Below are 15,190 nucleotides of genomic sequence, written 5' to 3'. Positions count from 1 at the left end.
CTATACTCCATTTGCTCATATGCTTCTTTATCATTAGCACACTTTACCTTTAAGACCTGAGGCTAATTTCTCCTAGTGGTGGATGTCAGTAAATGATGGTTAAGCTCTCTTCAGTTAATTAATGCTAGCATCCTTTTTAAATGGGCATCACCAGTTAATCTTTAGCCCTGTGGCCTCAAAGATACCATACCTTTTAATTATGTCTACCCCATGGCAGCCTCCTAACACAAATGGATTTATAAAGAACAAAACTCTATTTACTTATTTTCTACTTGGAAGTAAAGAAAAAATATTTGAGAACTGAGCTTCACTGAAGAAACCTAAACGTCGTATAATGTGCCATGCAAAAATGCAGGGTTGTTTAAGTATTATATTTCACATATCAACAACTATTGAAGGATAAATTTCTAGTAGCATGTGAGACCAAAGCAACTCCATTTTGCTAAAATCCACTATTCCCCTAGTCTCTATTGTCCTCACAAATTAATGGTTAAAATGTGCATGCTCTGGGACAAAAGACACAATCTGTACTGAAGCAAAGTTCCTAAGTTAATTACTCAACCATCTGTTTGCCTAAGAAAAGAATGTTCCGGGCCCCCTATCCATAAAACAATCTGTAGATGTGCTGACTGTCAGTAAGTAATGGTCGTGACTAATAGTCAGCGTGTCTGCTGACCATCAGTACGTGACAGTCGACCACTAACCTTTGTCCCTCATTTCCCTCGTAAAACCTACATGTAACTGCCCCTCAACCTGCCCCGATGAACCTAGCCAATCAAAAATGTATGCTTTATGCTTGCTAAATGTTAGCCAATCATGTAACTGCTAAGTGAAAAATCTCCAAACCTTGCTGTAACCTCTATAAAAACCCTGCTAATTTGAAATTCGGGGCTCTCAATCCTGATCCACTGCACCAGTGATGGTTGTGAGTCCCTGCTCGAGTTTGAATAAATGACCCTCATGCATTTGCATCAGAATCAGCTCCTTGGTGGTCTTTGGGGACTTTGCAATCTGGGCACAACATTTGGGGGCTCCTCCGGGATCCCCAAAACCCCCAGGACCCCCAAACCAGAGGGTCGGTACCAGCTGGTGAGTGTCTCTGTGTTTATAAAGTTGTCTGTCTGTAACTCGGGGGCCCAGTTTCTGAGTAGGTCGGCAGATGGTCTAAGCGGATGCACAGGCAGGCCACCGACCCGAGGTCTTGGAAGACGTTCCAGATCCTTCTGGAGGGGATGGAGTGCCCCATGAGTATGAGTCTGTGAGACTCCTGGAGGGACAGTGCAGGTTGCTCCCGCAGTATGGCGTGAGGCCATCGTCCCATTTTCAGTATTGCCTCCGATTGGGCGGAGGCCAGTTTTGTCTTGCCTTTTGTCTTTCTGTTGTGTTTGTTTGTCTGTTTATTGTGGTGACTTGGACTGAGACAATGGGACAGACTGTGACCACCCCCCTGTCCCTCATGACTGACCATTTTAGAGAGGTTAGAGAGTGCACTCATAGTCTAAATTTAAAAATAAAAAAGTCCAGACTTGTCAATCTGTGTAGTTTGGAGTGGCCTTCCTTTGAGAAGGGATGGCCCCCCGAGGGAACTTTTGATTTACAGATCATACACAAGGTCCGCGGAACTGTTTTCCACCCCTACACTGGACATCCTGATCAGGTTCCCTACATTGTCACTTGGGAGAGTCTAATCTGTGACCCACCCCCATGGGTCAAGCCCTTTTTACCTCCACAGAAAGAATAGCCAGAGGTAATCCTGACAGCCTGTAAAAAGACTCCCAGAGAACCCGACAGAAAAAGACAAACCAAGACCATGCTGACCGCGCCACTTTACCCAGTTCTTCAAGGAGGAACTGATGAAGATCTCTTTACCCCTCCCTACTGCCCACACCCCACTCCTCCACTCCCACCACAGCCAGCGGGGGTGGAGGAAAGAGCACCGGTGGCTGCCAAGGTGGAGGCGCCTGCCCCGGTGGGTGCCACTGGAGGAGACAGCCCTGCCCAAAACACCCGTAATCACCGCGCAGCCTTGCCAGTGGGGCGGGCAGATTCCACTGTCCTCCCGTTGAGGGCGGCTGGACCCCCTGATGAGCATGGCAACCAGCCTCATCATTATTGGCCCTTTGCCACTAGTGACCTCTATAACTGGCGAATTCAACACGCCAACTTCTCTGATAACCCTAGGGATTTGATTAACCTATTAGAAACTGTTTTGTTTACTCATCAGCCCACTTGAGATGATTGTCAGCAGCTCCTCCAGATCCTGTTTACAACAGAGGAGCGAGAAAGAATCCAGAATGAGGCCAGGAAATTGGTTCCTGGTGACAATGGTCAACCCACCACCAATATTGATGCTATCAACACTTCTTTCCCTTTGTCCCTGCCCAATTGGGACTTCAACATAGCAGAAGGTAAGGAAAGGCTCCGGGTCTATCGCCAGGCTCTGTTGGGAGGTCTCAAAGTGGCTGCTCAAAAGCCCTGCAGCCTTCCTAGAAAGAATTCAGGAAGCCTTCCGTAGGTATACTCCTATGGACCCAGAAGCAACTGAGACAAAGGCAGCTGTAATAATGCATTTTGTCAACCAGGCGGCACCAGATATTAAGAGAAAGTTACAGAAAGTAGACAGATTAAGAGAGAAGAGTATCCAGGACTTAGTGGCAGTGGCAGAGAGGGTATATAACAACAGGGAAACCGTAGAGGAGAAACAGATAAAAGTAGATGACCACCAGACCCAAAACCTGGCTCGAATTCTTCTGGCCACCACTGCAAGAGAGCCGAGGGAACGTGAACATCATTTGAGAATGATTGCGGCAGAAGGACAAGGTAAGGGGGAACATAGGGATTGCCCCCGATTGGGAAAGAATCAGTGTGCTTACTGCAGAAAGGAAGCCCGCTGGGCTAACGAGTACCCCAAAAGGCCACAGGGGGGCCGCCCAAAGGCCTCCGTCCTGGCCATGGACGAACTAAGTGATTAGGGGGGATGGGGCTCGGAGCCCCTCCCTGAGCCCAGGGTAACCCTTAGAGTGGAGGGGGAGCCCATCGAATTCCTGGTAGATACCGGTACTCAACATTCAGTCTTGCTCAAACCACATGGCCATATATCTGACAAAACGTCCTGGGTCCAAGGAGCCACAGGCATGAAAAAAAAAATTCATGGACTACCTGAAGAATGGTGGACTTGGGAGTGGGCCAGGTAACCCACTCATTTATGATTATACCTGATTGCCCCTATCCTCTACTTGGAAGAGACTTGCTCACTAAGTTAGGAGCCCAAATCCATTTTCAGCCCAGGGGCACGGAGGTCCTTGACCAGGAGGGAAAGCCCATCCAAGTGTTAACTATGAGCCTTGAGGATGAATATCTGCTACATCAGAAGCAGTCCCCTCCTGATCCTGACTGGAACAATGGCTTGCCATGTTCCCGTGAGCATGGGCTGAGACTGGGGGCATGGGGCTGGCTGCATACAGGACACCTGTGTTCATAGAGATAAAGCCAGGAGTGGACCCTGCATGAGTCTGCCAATATCCCATGTCCCTAGAGGCCCACAAAGAAATAACTCCACACATCAGGAGGTTGCTTGCTCAGGGTATTCTAAGGCCCTGTCAATCGGCCTGGAACACCCCCTTGTTGCCGGTGTGGAAACCCCACTCGGATGACTATCAACTAGTGCAGGACCTCTGTGAGCCTTCCACTGGCACCCAAAAGCCAGCACATCTTCGCATTTGAATGGAGCAGCCCTGAGCAGGGCATCAGTGGACAACTAACCTGGACCTGACTTCCTCAAGGATTTAAAAACTCTCCCACCATTTTTGACGAAGCTTTGCATGAAGACTTGGGCTGGACAGAGGCTTTCCCCACCAAGCACAAAACGGCACAGACTGTGGCCAAAAAGCTTTTAAAAGACATCCTACCAAGGTATGGTTTTCCGGTTATGTTAAGGTCAGACAATAGACCTGCTTTTGTCTCTAAGGTGAGTCAGAGTTTAGTGCAGGTCCTGGGGGCAAATTGGAAATTACATTGTGCATACAGACCACAGAGTTCAGGACAGGTAGAGAGAATAAACAGGACCCTAAAAGAGACCTTAACTAAATTAGCCTTAGAGACTGGCAGTGACTGGGTGGCTCTCCTTCCCTTTGCCCTCTATAAGGTACGCAATTCACCCTATAAGATGGGACTGACTCCCTTTAAAATTATGTTTGGGTTGCCCCCTCCCATTATCCCTAACCTCCAGTCTGAAGTGCTCACTGAGCTTGGTGATCAAGAGCTGTTATTTTCTTTAAGAGGTATTCAACTGATTCACAAGGACCCAGGACAGGACCAGAACCCAGACAAACCACTCTGGAAACTCATGGTCCAAACTTTCCAAACCCTAAATGTCTCTCAACCTGATCTTACTGTTGGTTATGTTATGATATTAAGCCCCCTTACTATGAAGGGATAGCCTTTCTGGGGAATTTTACTGAGTCAGATAGTCCTAGCCAATGCAGATGGCAGCAGAAGGGGTCAGCTAGATTAACCCTGCAGTTGGTGGTTGGATGAGGCACATGTCTAGGTGATGTGCCTCCCACTCACCAACACCTGTGTAGCCAGACTCATTCAATGTCCTCAGAAAAATATTTCATACCTCCTTCAGATGGTTGGTGGGCATGTTCTACTGGGCTCACCCCATGTGTACATGGAGGAGTACTCAATCAGACCAAGGATTTTCGTGTGCTGGTGCAATTAGTACCTAGACTTCTGTATCATTCAGAGGAGGAAGTTTATACTCACCTAGCTCATTTAGTGGGGCCCCCCAGTCGGGTAAAAAGGGAGCCCATAACAGCAAGCACCCTGACAGTACTCCTAGGCCTGGGCTTGGTGGGAGCAGGAACTGGGGTCTCCTCTTTAGTCTTACAAAACAAGCATTATAATGATCTGAGGGCTGCCATAGATATTGATAGAGAGAGACTTGAAAACTCCATCACACACCTTCAAGAATCATTAACCTCCCTAGTGGAAGTGGTGTTCCAGAATAAAAGAGGCCTAGATTTAATCTTCCTACAACAGGGAGGGCTCTGTGCCACCCTGGGGGAAAAAATGTTATTTCTATATAAACCACTCAGGAGTGGTCAAAGAATCTATGGCAAAGGCTAGAGAAAGTCTCACTAGACGAAAGCGAGAGTGAGAACAAACTCAAAGTTGGTTTGAATCCTGGTTTAACTCCTCCCCTTGGCTGACTACTCTGATCTCTACTCTACTGTGCCCCTTGCTTATTCTGTTACTACTGTGAACCCTTGGACCTTGTATACTCAATAGATTAATCTTGTTCATCAGAGAATGCATTAACATTGTACAGCTGATGGTACTCAGGTCCCAATACCAGCCAGTTTCTACAGACCTAATAGAATTAACCCCCAGAGGCCCATGATTGGTCCTCTATAGCATCATGAGAAGGGGGGAATGTGAGACCAAAGTGACTCCATTTTGCTAAAATCCACTATTCCCCTAGTCTCTATTGTCCTCACAAATTAATGGTTAAAATGTGCATGCTCTGGGACAAAAGACACAATCTGTACTGAAGCAAAGTTCCTAAGTTAATTACTCAACCATCTGTTTGCCTAGGAAAAGAACATTCTGGGCCCCCTATCCACAGAACAATCTGTAGATGTGCTGACTGTCAGTATGTAATGGTTGTGACTAATAGTCAGTGTGTCTGCTGACCATCAGTACGTGACAGTCAACCACTAACCTTTGTCCCTCATTTCCCTCATAAAACCTACATGTAACCGCCCCTCAACCCCCTGATGAACCTAGCCAATCAAAAATGTATGCTTCATGCTTGCTAAATGTTAACCAATCATTTAACTACTAAGTGAAAAATCTCCATACCTTGCTGTAACCTCTATAAAAACCCTGCTAATTTGAAATTCGGGGCTCTCAATCCTGATCTGCTGCACCGGTAATGGTTGTGAGTCCCTGCTCGAGCTTGAATAAACGACCCTCGTGTGTTTGCATCATAATGTGCTCCTTGGTGGTCTTTGGGGGCTTCACGATCTGGGCACAACATGGCACATTTTAGAAAATATACAATATGTAATTATTAAGTGCCTCAACTGACCTTCTTTTGCAGAACACTTCTTAGGGTATATATATCTTTTATCTGAATCACTGAAAAGATAAAGTAAAGTTTGCCTCCCTAATTATTCTTTGTTACTCTCCCAACTAGATCCTCCACTGCAGCTATACCTTCTGGTCCCTTCATTACCCATATACACCTTGCACTGAAGAGAAAGAATGAGATCAAAGTAATGTCTGTTTGATTGCATCTGTGATTTTTCTGGGCCAGCCAGGGAAAATCCACCCAAAACATATACCTCTGAGACTTCAGTTTAGGCAGAATATTAGGATGGACTAGATTGTGCCCTGCAATCTGAAAACAGATGTTTTTGGAGACAAAAGTAATCACTTGTCTGTCCATATTTCCTACCCCTTAACTAAGACTGGAGAATCTTCCAGTTACTCCAGAGAAAGCACATTAACACCAACTGGGACCCAGGCATGATGGTACACACCTGTAATCCTAGAATTCTGGGAGGTGGAGACAGGAGGATTACACATTTGAGCCCTGTCTTGTGTGTCTTGTGAACTTAACCTGTGTGACTCAGGTATATACAAAGATAATCTTCCTGTCTGGACCCCTGATCTCTTGCTTTCATATATTTGGTTCTATGATTGCTCTAGCTTCATATTCAGATTCCTAACATCAGCATCAAGCACTTCTACTTGTGGCTACTTTTCTTATCTGACCTTTCATCCTCTTGGCCCAACATCCAACTCTCCTGTACTTATTCTCAGCCTTTGCCATACACCCAGGCCCGTCTCTACTGCCCACCTGAACTCTGAACATTACATCTGCTTGAACTTTTCATTACTGTGCTCCATATATCTTCCTGTAGAATATTCACCAATTACTTGAATTTGAAGAAGACTAGCTTTATCCTTTGGATCATATGTTTGAATACTCACAATTAGTTACCAGTCAGCACTTACAGCTAAATCTGTACAACCTTCCCCAGAGCTTCTACCCCACATCTGTGAGCAAGACATTCCCAAGCCTTATTTATAACTATTTCCTTCCCCACCTAAAGCCATCTCCTTGCACTTAGGCTGCTGGGTTCCTGGAATAGTTATCAAGCCATTTGCAGCTCTTTCTGTGAAAATAGAAGCTCTTAAAATGATGTGGATTTCAGGGAAATTGGGTAATAGTGAAGAAGTTGAACATCTTTTTTACTCATCTTAAGATTCGCCATCAATGGCACATCACTGTTTCATTTAAAGTAGTTTTCTAGAACATCAAACACATGAATATTCATCAGCTGCTATCTATATTAGATTATCCATGCTTCTGCCTTCTTCCATTAGTGTAGTTAATCAGGAGCATTAAAAAGCAGAGCTACCTTGTGAAGTGAATTTCGTGGCAAAGTAAGTGTGTGCAGAGCCAGCAGATACTCTCACAGTATTTGTTGACCTCTCATGAAGGTGCAGAGGAAACTGAAGAGCTTCAAATATTTTAAAGGATTTGAAATAGTTTGGGAGGAATTTTATTTCCTCAGAAGTATTCTCTAAAGGGAATTGCATTTTGAACTGTTATATCACATATACATTTTTATTGCTATTTCTGTTCACAGTTATCCAAATACCAAACTAGAGCATCGGACCATGGGACACAAGGATGAATTCCAAGAAGATTGCAGAACCAGGAAAGTGCAGAATGGGTTTAATGATTCATAGGTGAAGCATTAGTCATTGGTCATAAACCAATATGGAACCAGAGACGCTGGGATTGAATTTGGGCTGCAGAGCAACGGGCTCTGTGGGTTCCACTTAGGAGTTCGGGCAGCTGACTCAGCACTTCCACAGAGTTCTCAAAGCAAAAGCCTAGTTGGTTTATTTCACTTCATCTTGAATTTAACCTTTTACTCTAAAGGTCTTTTTTAACATACTAGCACAAAACAGTGATTTACAGAAAATGTGATTCTTGACAGAAAGAATATGACCTAAAATACTCAAATATACACATATGTAAAATCCTGCAATGGTTAAGTTAGGAATATTTATTTTAAATGAATTCCTTGAAATAGAGCTTCTAATATAGGGAATATCTAGCAGTTCCTGGTGGAACTGGAACTAGGAATTGTGGTTCTACTTCATTCTACCCAAACTTCAAGTTATAACTTCATTTAGGTGGATACCTTGTATTTTAGACACCTGAGGACTTTGTAGCAGCCCAGGACTCTTTTCAGGCCTGATCATACCTCTGAACGGTTCCCTGCCACTTTGACTGGCTATCAAGTAAATTTCCCTCCCTTTGCACCACTCTCTGTCCTCTCTCTGCACAGATACCTATTTATCTTAGTGCTTTGCCAGCTGGCACCATCCCATTCCCTCTGCTCAGTTCTTCACATGCTATTAAGAGATAGCCATCATCATTTAGAAGGGGCAAACAAATTTTGGCAGGGATCTAATTGGGTAAGATCTCAGAATTAGAAAAAACATTACTTTATATGGACCAAAATTATGGTTCCCAGTATCTTAGGAATTCTGATATAAAGACTATGTATTTTGAAATCAAAGAACCTTGGATTCAAACAGAAGCCCTACTTCAAACCTACTTTAATTCCTTCACTCAGCAGCTTCCTCCTGAAACTTCATATATGATTATAAAAACTGCTTTCTTGTGAGCCACATCTTCACAGTCTAAGCCTGGAATCTAGGTAACATTTCTTGCAAAAACACACAACACCATATTATCATATGAACCCTAGGTTGTAAAACAACAACCAGGCACCACTGCTGTTCAGTTATGATTCAGCCAGGTTAGGATATTAATCCATCATATATGCTCTACCATTGGGTCATGTATCTATATGGCCTTGTTCCACCATAAGCGATTCTCCACCATAAGCATTAAAATCAGAAGATCTGGGTTCAAATCCTGCCTCTGCCATTTACCAATTGTTTGCTTGTAGATAATGTGCTTGAATTATCTGAGGCTTGGTTTTTTTTATTTTAAGAACTATGACACCTATACATACATGCAACTAAATACTCAATTCTGCTTACCAAATCACTCCTTGCAGCTGTAGCACAATATATAGTATGTTCACATGTAACCCAATACGCTTTTCTGTTTGTTTTCTTATTATGTAGGGTCTAGAGCACTGATTCTATCAATGTGTCTCCAAGACTTCCTAGTATTAAGAACACTTTCCTCCCTTTTCCAATTCTTAACAAACATAAAAGAGGGTAGAATTGTGGTTCTCAGCTTTTGGTGAACATTAAAATAAACTACAGAGCTTTGTCCAAATACTCAAGTCTGAAGCCCAGTTCCTGAAGACTCGGATAGGAGATGTGGGGTAGCCAACTCTATGAGTTTTCAGTGTCCTCTACAAATAATCTTAGGACACACTAGCAACTGAGAATCACTGGAATTCTGAATGAATGTAGACGTAACCACAGTAAAGAGCTAAAGATAGATATAACTCACTATGTTTGTGTCTCTGTATAATCAAAAGATGCTCAATACTGCTCAAAAGTAGAATCCTAGAAATAAAGTTTCATGGCAAAAAGAGAGTATTAGAAATCAGGTAGTCTAGTTATTTCAATAATTTTTATCCCTGAAATCCTTTGTTAAAGCAATGATTCTCAATACATTTGGTAAAGTAAGAATTTATCCACCTCTTCCTTCTATGCCAATTTTATGTGTGTGAATATCGATATATGTAAAATAAATTATTCAACTTATGTTAAGACCATGTATTTGATGGATCATGTGCACATCTGCTTAAGTAATGGGTTAAGTATAATTCATTTTTGAACCTCAGACTATATAAATCTAAATTCTAACCATTGATAATTATAGGTCAAGTAGCTTTTAATTCAAATATAAATCAATATGAAGCACTAATTTAGATGGAATCTTCCACTTATACCCACAGTACAAAATTGGAACAGTTGCCGTAGTGGGAAGAAGAGAGGTAGACCCTCTTACCTATCTCTACTCCTTCTGTGCCTCTTCAGTGGTCTCTAAAAGGAAACAAAGGACCTCCTAAGAAAATTCTGAGTGGAGAACAAGGTCTAATGTTAACACTCTTTTTCTCTAAAGGTAAGCTATATGAGGAGCTAACTTATAATCATAATATTTCATTAAATTATAGAACCCTTACATAATAAATTAATTATAAGTTTTATATATGTAATGACACTAGGTACAGATGGCCTAAGAGGGACATCTCACAACAAGGAGCATTCAAAGTACATTAGCAAAGGCCCCTTCTCTCCTCAATAATTCTAGGAGGACACTTGGCAACATTTACCTCTGACTTTCCACTTTCTGTTCTTCCACTGCTGCCCAACTACAGTTCTGAATGATAAGTTCTTCCTTTAGATATGTTAATATAGCTAATCAGGTTACAGTCCAGTCTTTGCCGACTTCATTCAAAGTCAAACTCAGAAGTGACTTTCATGTCTTTGTCCTAGCCTGCTAGGTGCAGAGGGCATTTTTATTCTTCTGGTTTCAAAATTATTGGGCACATTGTCCTATCACCCTGCTGTAGGAAGTTTCTGATGTCCAAATGCTTACCCTGGTGAGAAGCTGCTTCTTGGCAGAAAGACTTGATTAAAGTAAGACCTCATGCATTATGTACTCTCCTTGCCTTTCACTAAAGCAAATTTTCAAGTATTTGGAACCTGGATATCAGTAAGGCTTTTATATCCTTTGATGATTAAATTTTAAGATCATCTGGATTTGAGATAGAAATCATACCACAACCTACATGATGCTTGCTATTTACAGGAATTGGACTCATCACTTCACATGCATTATTTCCTTTACACCTCTAAATACTCTATGATGAAAGTAACATTACTCTCCATATGTATATGGGGAAATTGAAGCTCAAAGAAGACAAATATTTAGCCCAAGGTCACTGAGAGACACAGTTGGGATTCAAAACATGTCCTCCCAAACATCAAAGCATATAAATCATCTCCCTGTGCTTCAAACATCAAAGAAGAATTACCTTGGCTACTCTCAGATAGGACTTGGCTGTTTTCCATGTTCACTCACTTCTCAACATTTCCAAAACTCAAATATTAAGCATATTGTATTTGATGGTAGTCTAACAGGCTCTAATTTTGGTTTGGATATATTTGCTGGTAGAGGCACAGTCATGCACAACATAAAGATGTTTTGGTCAACAACAGGCAGCATATGTGACAGTTGTATCCTATGATTATATCACCTAGTGTCATCATAGCCATCTTAGTTTGTGCAAATACACTCTATGATGACTGTACAACAAAACTGCCCAAGAACATATATCTCAGAACATGACCCCATCTTTAAGCAACACATGACTGCGTGTCGAAGTGTTCCTAACCTGTAGCCCTCCTTCTTTCACACTGGTAACTGCTTGATGTGGCCCAGCATTTTTACAGGTATATTCACTGACAGGGAAATGGTTGGAAAATGTTACCTTCTGCTGTTATGACCTAGCTTCACTATACACTTCCAGATGCTGGTAATCAAACCAAAGCTGCTAATCTCAAATCATTACAGGCTGCATGATTGGGTGGATTCTAATGCTTTCCAGGTGTGGCTCTGCTGGTTTTCAAACTATCTACGTGCCTATATCTCCAGGGCAAAGAAGAATTTGTACTGATTGGTGAAAGATGATGCTTCATCTATCTTAATACAGAAGATTCCCAAACCAGGTTGATCATCAGAATCACTTGACCCATTTTTGTAATAATCATACAGATTGTAGATACTCCAACAAATCAATAAATTATAAAAGCACCAGGGCTAATCTGGAAATTCGCCCAGGTTTAGGAACCCAAATGTAGTGGATATACTCAGGGATGTTGAGAGCTGGAGAGCAGGGTATAGGCTCTGGTCTTCCACTCTGTGATGTGAACAAATTTCATTGAGCATCCATTTTATATTACGTAAAGGGAGGTTATAAGATACTTATTTCTTGGTATGTAATATAATGAGAGATCTAAACAAGATAACTTAGGAGAAAAACTTCATTAATAATTATTCCCATTCGATATTAACATGCCTAAATAAGAAAAACTTGACAGTAAAATGGGCATGTGATCCAATTTTATTTTTTGGTACCAGGGATCAAACTCAGGACCTTGCACTTCCGAGGCAGGCGCCGGAACCACTGAGCTAAATCCCCAGCCCTATGTGATCCAATTTTAGACTGATGTTCTGCCACTTAGTTAATGCATGTCACCATATCATTTTTCAATTCCATAATTTCAATTTTATAAAAAATATAACCATAAATGTTCCCTATAAAAACAAATCTAAACATTAAAGTTATATTTAAAGTGAAGCCAACAATCTTGGGAAGCTTTTTCTTTTTTTGTCCTCAAGCTATTAATGTGTCTTTCTTTTGGGAAAGAATGTTTCAGATTTCTTGCTATCAATCCTTCATCTACTATGGAGCTTCATGAATTCCAGCTGTTAGCCACATAATTTCTCTCAGCATTTGATTTCTGGGCTTTTTCCTCATCTCTAAATCCTTCCCATATGTTAGTTGGAAAGTCTGAGGGGATGGAGGACACAGAGGCTCTGAGCAGCCCTCTGTCCAAGGGCTAAAGTAATACGTGGGACCCTGTGATAGGCCCAGCGTGCCCTGATTAGGAGGCTCTCTCTGTCTTGACACGAGGCCTTCTGCCCTTCAGGCTGTAGAAGCCACCTGCTCCTCATTTTTCCTGAACTACTCTTCAATTCACCGTGTTTAAAAATATAGATTTTTTTTTTTGCCACTCCTAGACTGTCTGTATTTTGGCTTTTGCTTACAAAGTCTCTGCGGCGTTCTTGCCAAGGGAAGAAGGAAAAATATTCTATTTCATCTTCAATTTAACCTTTTGCAATCAAGGTCTCTTTCAGTACATGAAAAAAATATGAAACAGTGATTCATATGGGAAAGAGATGATTCCTAAGAGATGGAACAGTGGCTTTAAAACAGGGAAATACATACAGAAGTTAAGGGCTATAGTTTTAAAGCTAGGAGTATTTGTTTAAAATGAAATGCATTGAATGCAACTTTCAACATAAGCAGCACTTGATGGTTTCACAGTTTTCTTGAAGTTAGGAATCTAAGGACTGTAACATTTTGCTGGAAATTCAGATTGTGACTCAGTGTGGGCACAGTGAATCCTGCATGTGCTCTGCCTCTCTGTCTAGGCACATGAGATAAAGAACCTAGTCACCTCAAAATCCTCTGTAGGCTTCAAATCCTCTCTGAATACTTCTCTGATCTCACCCTATATAAAGTATGCTCTTCTGTAGACCCATCCTCTAGGCCTCTTTCTTGTACCACACTACTTTCTTATTACTATCAGTCTACATTTTCAGCCTCATCGACTAAGTTGAGCTCTCCTAAGGTCAAGATGCTGCCACACTTTCCAGGCCCTAGCACAGTGTCTGCCAAATCCTGGGGTTCATTGATGAACTGCCGTAAGAGTAACAATATTTGGAGAATGGAGAGTGAAATGTGTCAGTATTCATGATACATTAATTTTAATTCATTTTAACACTCAGTTTTCCCTTCCTGTCTGCTCCAGAATTTTCCCAGGACAGAGAAGGAGAACCTAATTGATTCTGAGCACTAGCTCTTGAGAGGAATCTGGAGAGAATAGTGCCCATCCAGGGCCCATCAATACCTGTGCGCCCACTTCTGATTCTCCCTGGCCTTTCTCTCTCTTATCCCAGTCACTCTCACAGGGCTACACTGACTTTTCATCAGCACTTGCCATAGTTCCCAGCCCTCTCTGTCTTTCACTTCCTCCCTACTGCATCTCTACTCCCCAATTTATGCAAATGAAATCTAGGAATGGGGGTTGACACCCCACCAGGCAAGCCTCTGACCAAGGGAACTGGAAGCCATTAGGTGAATGATTTCTGCTGAAAAACACTTCTTCTACCTAAATTTTATTTCACATAAGCTTTGATGCATGTTCTTCTTTCTAGAGAAAAAGGCCTTCAAAGCCTAATACCTGAATGAATGAATCCGGATGAAGAAAGTCTGCAAATGATGTCACCTAATGCATGGAGAATAAGGGCAAGATCCTCCTTTTGAAAAAGGAAAGACCTGGAAAGAATATGCAGCTTGCCTTATGGAAGACAAGATTTTCAGAATTTTCCTTTAACCAACAGCCCTTAAATCAAATTATTGTTTGTTATAACCCTTCTAATACCTTACAGCTAACTTAAGTTCAGGTTTGTATTGGAATGATTTAGCAACACAATGCGCTATATACACTATGATATAAGAAGAGCTCTGGCAGCAATGATTGAGCTATGGCCAGTTAACCTTCTAGATGATCCGTTGTAAATGTGATTCCCAGGTAAGAAGCTTAGACCAGAAGGGTCAAGGGCTCCTTCCAACTCTGGAACCCCACGATTCAATCATCTCCTTAAAATTGTCATTCATTTGACAAGTTCACAAATTTCCACAAAGTCAGTGACTCACAGACCTTGATCTGCAGCCTGACTGGTCTCCAAAATTGAAGTTCCTTTTCTCCAGCTGCTTGCTAGACACTTCTTTTTTGGTGTTCCATAATCACTTGTTCCTCCTAGTCAATCTGGAATAGAATTCATGTACTCCCAACCCCATCAATTTACTTTCTGACTTCTTTATTTCTGAAGCAGTTTTTTCAGTCCTCTCCTGAGTCCCCCTAACTCCTCCATCAAGTCTTCCTAGCTCACATTCATCCATTTTGTGTGTGCACATATATGTGCATGTTTGTGTGCCTATATTATGACACAATGCACAAAATTATCAGTACAGCAAACAAATAAATTTATGAACTCTGTGGTGAAAAAAACTGTTTTACTTTTTTAAACAACATAGGCACCTAAACAATGTCCTGAACATAGTAAATGCTCAGAAAATACATGTTAAATGAATCATTGAAAAAATAAAGCAATGTCAAGGGACATGATGCCTCAAGTTGTCACACCTCCAATACACTGGAGGTGTTTTACCACAACGCTGTGGTAAACCTCACAATCATTACTGCTTCTCCTCTCAAGTCCTAGATTCAACCACCAATTAGTGTTGCTTCTTCCTTCATGACCACCCACACACACACACACACACACACCTCTCCAGCTTCATCCCACCAATCCAGT

General features: G+C 41.9%; 1 long non-coding RNA gene across 2 annotated transcripts; it reads left to right on the top strand.

Annotated features, from left to right (window-relative positions):
- Window positions 1–867: 867 nt before the first annotated feature.
- Window positions 868–14,883, top strand: LOC147823718 (uncharacterized). Of its 2 annotated transcripts, none has more exons than XR_015443393.1 (4): window positions 868–1,089; window positions 2,225–3,912; window positions 7,665–10,141; window positions 14,027–14,883. It is a non-coding gene; the product is annotated as an uncharacterized LOC147823718 (long non-coding RNA). The 2 variants fall into 2 exon arrangements; XR_015443392.1 differs by having other exon boundaries at window positions 870–1,089; window positions 2,225–2,408.
- Window positions 14,884–15,190: the final 307 nt, after the last annotated feature.

Source organism: Heterocephalus glaber, unplaced genomic scaffold (genome assembly GCF_053883595.1).
Source record: "Heterocephalus glaber isolate CG9 unplaced genomic scaffold, H.glaber_assembly_v1.0 deba00001569, whole genome shotgun sequence".
Classification (NCBI taxonomy): domain Eukaryota; kingdom Metazoa; phylum Chordata; class Mammalia; order Rodentia; family Bathyergidae; genus Heterocephalus; species Heterocephalus glaber.
Note: the sequence above shows the minus strand (reverse complement) of the source record. Positions and strands in the feature narration are given on the sequence as shown.